The following is a 7654-nucleotide window of genomic DNA, read 5'->3' on the forward strand; positions in this document are numbered from 1 at the left end:
GCTATTTCCCCACACTATTGCTTGGCAAAGTGTGTGTTTCGGTCAAGTGGATTAATACTTTGAACTCTAATATCTTATATTGGACAATACATTTCTGGACTATATTTGACCTCATCTGAAAGGTCTGCTTCTGAACTATATTCTTCACTTGTTTTTATTGATTTTATATATTTCTTTAATAAAGATATTAGATAGAGACTGGCCTCTGTGTAAGGTTATTGGTGCTCTGCAGCCAGGGACCTGACACACATGGCTGGCGGGGACGAGAGACAGGGCCTTCTCAGTGGTGGCCCCTCGGTTGTGGAACTCCCTCCATAATTATATTAGATCAGCCCCCTCCCTTCTAGCCTTCAGAAGAAAAGTAAAATCTTGGCTCTGGGATCAGGCTTTCGGTGACTGGTACACTGCAATAACTGACTTGGAATATGTAGAATTACAACAGAACAGCCTTGGCTTATGATTTGTGGACAGCATGATTTTAATATTTAATGTAATGTTTTTAAATGTTAATATGTACTAATTTTAATTCAATTATTTTAAGTGTACTGTTTGTATGTGTTTTAAGGCATCTAACAGTTGTCATATGTAAGCTGCCTTGAGTCCCCTGTGGGGTAGAGTAAGGCGGGATAGAAATAAGGTAAATAAATAAATAAAATACCGCAGCATGGTTACGTTAGAAGCAGTACATGTTAAAAGCTCACAAGAAAGTCCAGAATAAGCCAAAAAATGTTCTGCAGTCCATGAGAGTATATCCTAGGCATGGGCAAACTGTTAGGAATTGTGGGAGTTGAAGTCCAAAACACCTGGAGGGCCCAAGTTTGCCCATGCCTGGGATATTCCATGCAAGGCTCAAAACCAAGACCAGAAAATGCAGAGTACATGTCAGGACAGTCCTAGTGTTGGAGCACTTTTAAAAACATAAAAAGGCCAGAATAAACTATTACTCTTCTGGAAGAAGGGGCCATGCCATTTCCATGGCAACTGTCACTTTCTTCTGCTTTGTTCTCATTTTCTTTACCCTGCCATCGTCCAGCACTGATCCCAAACTGGCATGGATATGCACTGATGTGCATCTCAATTGAATGGTTAAGAAAAAAACAGCATTTTATGGTAGTTGTCAAGCTGCAAATACTGTAGTTCCTGGTTTCCATTCCAATTCAGAGTCAGCAGATACCGCAGCCAGCATTCCAGCATTGAACTGGGTCCTGGGGCAATTATGTAGGTCAGGGGTGTCCAACCTTTTAAAGCCAAAGGCCAGTTCATGGTCCCTCAGCTTGTTGGGGGACCAGACTATAGTTTGAAAAAAACATGAATGCATTCCTATGCACTTTCAAAGCAAAGCATGGGCCTGCTTTTGGCTGATGAGACAGCAAAATTAATTAGGATTGTTGTTGTTGTGTGCCTTTAATCCCCAAGAACTGGCTCTTTACTAGAGCTTTTAATCTATGTTAATTTTATCAATATTTGTATGTATGTATTTTTATCCTTTACAATTTTATCTTGTAAATCGCCTAGAGCATCGTGGATGGAGGGCAATTAATAAGTAATTAAATGATGATGATGATGAGGATGATGAAGGAATGAATGGATGAATGAAAAGAAGGAAGTCAAGCAAGGGAGGGAGGGAGGAAAGAAGCATGTGAGAGAGGGAGGCCTGGGGGGGGAGCTGCGCATGCGTCAACGAGAGTAGACGTGCCTAATTGCTCTCCTAACTATAAAGGCAATTAAAGCCTCAAAAAGCCCATAAAGGGTCATAAATCTCTCCTTAACTGGAGTCCGGATCAAAGGAGAAAAGAGAGAAGGCTGGGAGGTCACAATCAAAGGTGACTGAAGCCATAAATCTCAGAATCCAAACAGAAGTTCGGACAACTGTGAGTATGGCGGACAGAAAGGAGAAGGAAGGGGAGGAAGAAAAATTGAACAAAATTATAACTACATTGGAACATCTTAAATTAAACATGGAGATTTTAAGACAGGGAAATGAGCAGACAAGAGAGCAAATCACACAAATTAATAGCAAACTCGGGCTGATAGAGAATAAAGTGGAAGAATGCCAAGAAAAGTTTAAGGAGGCAGCAGCGGAGATCAGAAGACAAAAAGGTGAATTAATCACTCTGAGAGACATTAATAGAAAACTTCTAGATAAAGTTGCTGACCTCGAGGACAGATCCTGAAGAGCCAATCTGCGTTTGAGAGCAGCAGGAGAGAGTCTTCAGATAAAGGAGAATCTGAAGGGAGTTATAGCTGAGTGGCTTGCAACAAATGCTCAGGTCCCATCGCAAGGAATCGAGAGGATACATTGGGCTTTCAGAGGAGGCAGGAAACCCAAGGATATTTTGATACGGTTCACAAGGGAGGCTGAAAGGGACATTGTTTATCGAAAATTGAGGAAAATGAAGAACCTGACCTTGGCTGGCAGTAAAGTATGGCCACTCCTGGATTTATCTTCAGAGACATTGGGAAAGAGAGCAGAAATGAGGGAAATTACAGGAACTTTGGAAAGGAAAGGACAACGTTATACCTGGGCTTTTCCAGCCACCCTAATTGTATATAAAGACAATAAATTATATAAAGCTTCCGACTTGGAAAGTGGGAGGAAAATGCTTAAACAGTTAAAACTGGATACAGACGGAAAAGAAACAGACGGTCTGGAGGAGGAATCAGATAAGACCAAGGACAAGCCGACTGGACAAGAAGCATCGAGGGAGCTGGAGACTGCAGAGAGAGGCGGACCAACAGAGACAGACTTACTTCAGAGTCTATTTGCAATGGGAGATCCAAAGGACAGGGAAGAAAAGAGAACTTTAAGGAATTTGAAGGACCTGGATTTAGAACAAATTAAATCTATAGAAAAACAATTAAGAGATCTTAAAAAACAGAAAATTAGAGAGGAGAATAGAAGAATTGAAACGAGATCTAGTACAGAGACTTAAGAATGAACAGCCTAACATTTGTGGAATAATGAAATTTGGACAAATGGGGTTAAAGGGGTAAAAGATGATGCAGGAGGGGAGAGCAGTGGATGGCAACGCAGTCACCGGTGGGAGGGAGTCTGGGAATGGAAGAGAACAAAGGGAAAACTCTTTCAGGTCTCCCTCTGATGGGAGGAGGGAGAGGTCTGGACTCTGGGGGGCATGGGGGAGGATGGGAAGACAAGCAGACAGGGGAAAGAAACTACAGGAGGGTAAATGCAAATAATACCTGGTTATGGGTGAAGTAGTAATAATGTCTCATAATGTTAATGGTTTATCAACTCCACAAAGAAGGGCAAAAGTTATGAAAATGGTAAAGGATTATAAAGTTGGCATTCTGCTTTTACAAGAATGTCATAAGAGAAAGGACCATACTCCATTATTTAATGATAGGATTTGGGGACAGGTGTATGAATCGAGAGGTTCAAATAGAGCACGGGGTGTGGCAATTTTAATTAAAAATACAATAGACTTCCAAGTGGAAATGGTAAAAAGGGATTCAGATGGGAGATGGGTAATGATTAAAGGGAAAATTGAAAAAATTAGAATCACTTTAGTGTGTATATATGCCCCAAACAAAAATCAAAAAAAGTATTTAAAAAAGCTATTTGGGGAAATTGATAAGTTTGCACAAGGAGAAGTGTATTGTGCAGGAGATTATAACCTGGAATTGGTAACAACAAGGCAAAATAGTAATAGAAAGTTAAATATAAGGGAATACAACATGAATGATTTATTAGAAGGGGAACCAGAGAATAATAGATGGACATATTACTCGGGAAGACATGACACATATAGCAAAATAGATTATATTCTGGGGAAAAATACAAACCAATCAGTGATTCTAGAAGCAAAAACACTTCCAATACATTTATCGGATCATGCACCATTAAGAGTAAAAGTAAAATTAGAAATAGAAAGAAAAGAAAGAACCTGGAGATATAACACAGTTTTAAACAGTAGAGAGGAAGAATATGAAACAATTAGGAAAGAAATAAATAAGTATTTTGAGACCAATGACAATGGACAAGTAACTAAAGATATAATTTGGGATGCAAGTAAGGCAGTGATAAGGGGTCACTGTATAAGTTTAGAGGTAAATCTTAGAAGAAGATGGAGGAATGAACAGGATAAGAGAATAAAAGAAATAGAAACCCTGCAAGACAAACATAAAAGGACTAAGGATAGACAGATTTGGAGAGAGCTAAAGGAGAAAAAAAACCAATTAGAAGCATTTGAGGAAAGGAATATAATAAATAAATATCTATACGTTAAAAGCTATTCCCAAAGTTGGAATATAAAATCAATGAAGAGGATGGCTTACTATTTGAAAAAGAAAAAAGAAAAAACATGGATAAAGAGATTGAAAGACGAAAATGGGAAAGAACAAGAGGAGCAAAGTAAGATTAGGGAGATAATGGCAAAATATTATAAAAATCTATATAAGGAAGAGAGGGTAATGCAAGGGAACTTAAATATCAGAGAAAAAATTGCAGAGGAAGACAGAGAGTTATTAAACCAACCAATAACGCAAGAGGAAACAATAAGGGCAATTAAAGGGTTAAAGGGAGGCAAGTCACCAGGGCCAGATGGATTTCCAGCAGAATATTATAAAGCATTTATGGAAGAGTTGGCACCACACCTAACAGAATTGTTCAATGAAATATACACTAAGCAAAAAGTCCCCCTAACATGGAAAGTATCAGAAATTATAACTATACCCAAAAAGGGGAGAGATTTAACACAACCAGGGTCATACAGACCCATTAGTCTATGCAATCAAGATTATAAAATATTTACAAAAATTTTAGCAAAAAGATTGGAAACAATAATGCCAAAAATAATCAAAGAGGATCAATATGGATTTGTGAAGGGAAGAAAAATTGGGGATCCAATAAAAAATGTAGTAATTGCAATGAATCATGCAAATTCGAATAAGAAAAAAATGGGAATTCTCAAATTGGATGTTTACAAAGCATTTGATAAAGTCAATCACAATTATCTGTTAAGATTATGTCAACAGTTGAATATGGGGGAAAACTTTTGCAAAACGCTGCAACAATTGTACAGCAACTGTAAAGCAAAAATAAGGGTGAATAATGGAAGGACAGGAGAGATACCAATTTTAAATGGTACAAAACAAGGTTGTCCATTATCCCCCACTTTATTTGTAATAGCGATAGAAATGCTAGCTGAAAGTATCAGGAATAGCACCAATTGGACAGGGTACAAAATAGAAAAGGGAGGAGGACAAAAGGAAGAAATAAGGCTTAATTTCTTTGCCGATGATGCAATGATTATTACAAGTCAACCGTTAATTATGGTAAAAGATATTATTAAAAAACTGGAAGAATTTAAAAATATATCAGGACTATTCGTTAATATTAAAAAGTCAGAGATACTATGTCTTAATACCCCACCAAGGGAACAACTGGAGATTAGGAAAATATCAGGGTTAAGATTAGGATTAAAGAAGCTGAAATACTTAGGAGTATGGATATATAAAAACCCAAAGAGTATAGTCAAGGGGAATTATAAACAAAAATGGAAGGTAATAGAGAAACAGTTTAAGAATTGGGAAGGAAAAACATTAACAAGAGTGGACAGAATAAGGGCACTAAAAATGTTCATAATACCAAAATTGACATATTTATTTCAAACATTACCGAACACAGTAGATAGGAAGACACTAAAGACATGGGACAGGAGAATAAGAAAATGGGCAGTCGGAGGAAAAAGGCCCAGAATAAGGGACAAATGGTTAAATGCAAAAGAGGAAGAGGGAGGCTGGGGGATTCCAAGTTTAGAAGTCTATCACGATGCGTTTCAAATCCAAAGATTATTGGAAATACAGTATACTAAAAAAAAATGGGCAAATATGGAGAAGATAATAAATAATACTAAAGAAAAAGAAATAATATTTAGGGAATGGAGTAGGAGAGAAGAAGCAGAATTTAAGGAACCTTTTAAAGGAACAATAAAAGTGTGGAAAAAAAGAAAGAAGAAGCTAAGTCCAGGCAATGAGAATAAGATGGCAACTATATGGCAAATTAATTACAATAACAACGAAATTATAGGCAGAACATTGAGATCAATTGAAAGTAGAGGGAAAAGGTTAGTGGAGGATTTGTACACAATAGATGGAGACCCTGTAGAACAAAAAGAAATTCAGAATTGGATAGGATCAGGGAATTGGATTCAAAGCTGGGCTATAAGACAGGAAATTTTTAGATTGAGAGAAAAAATTAGAGAACAGAACAGTCCATTTGAGAAGGCGATTAGGAAATGTTTGAGAGAGGAAAAGAAGGTGGCAGGAGATCTGTATGAACAAATTATAACGGTAAAAGAAGAAATAGTAGAGGAAATTTTCCAAACATGGAGAATGGACATGGAAATTGAGAGGGAAGATATACAAAGGGAAATAAGTAATATAGCAAAAGAAAAGTACAATGTATTAAGGGAAGCAAGAAGGAAAATGTTACAAAAATGGTACAGAACTCCTGCACAACTTTCACGGTTTTTACCAGGGATGAAAGATAGGTGTTGGCACGGTTGTGAACAAAGAGGGGTGTTCAATCATATGATATGGGAGTGCGATCGGGTGCAAGAATACTGGAGAATGATTGAAGGAGAAATCAATAGAATGCTAAATCTACAAATAGTAATAGTTAATAGAAATGTACTACATGCAAGGATAACAGAAGTGAAGAATATACAAAAAGAAAAAATGATTGACAAATTAATAGCATGTGCACAAATTGTTTTAGTGAGCGGTTGGAAAGATAAAACAAAATGGACTCTGACGAATTGGTATAAGTATATAATTGATATGTTAAATGTAGAAATCACAAATTGCAAATGGAATAATATAGATAAAATTGAAAATATTGCAATAATCAAGGGGATGTGGGAACCAGTTAAGAACTATTTAGAGAATGTACTAAGATGTGGAGTGGAAAAATTAAGATTGAGATTGATATTTCAAATGTAACTTCTGTAGTTTGTTGTATAAAGTGTATGTACAAGGAGGGGAGGGTGGGAGGGTGGGAGTGGGATAAGATGACAAAACAACAATAAAAAAATTAAAAAAAAAAAAAAAGAGAGAGGGAGGCCTGAAGAGAAAGGGCTGGTGGAAATTTGAACAGACTGCAATTAGCCCCTGGGCTGGACTTTGGACATGCCTGGTGTAGGTGCTGTACAGAAAAATTAGTTTGTTTTAATCCCCTTCCAAACTGGCTGTGAAGCGCTCCCAGCTACTGGACTCATAATACCTTATCAAACTACAAACCAAGCACCCCACAGGATGCATCGATGGCAATGAAAGTGGAAACATAGTACTTACTTAGACGATCCCTCATCGTACGATGACATTCCAAGCGTGGTGTCTTGGTGGTGGATATGTAGGTGACTGAAGAGTCCTATTCTTGACCCGCATGTTCTTCCACAGTGAGGACATTGGTTTCCAGGTGGAAGGTGGTCCGGGTGAGGATTGCTTTGACGCGCCTTCCTCTTGGCACGTTTCTTCCTTTTGGCCTCCATTTGTGCCTCTTCGGATTCTACAGCACTGCTGGTCACAGCTAATCTCCAGTTAGAGCACTCAAAGGCCAGGACTTCCCAGTTCTTGGTGTCTATGCCACAGTTTTTAATGTTAGCTTTAAGCCCATCTTTAAATCTCTTTTCTT

This window comes from Anolis carolinensis, chromosome 5 (assembly GCF_035594765.1).
Source record: "Anolis carolinensis isolate JA03-04 chromosome 5, rAnoCar3.1.pri, whole genome shotgun sequence".
Classification (NCBI taxonomy): Eukaryota; Metazoa; Chordata; class Lepidosauria; order Squamata; family Dactyloidae; genus Anolis; species Anolis carolinensis.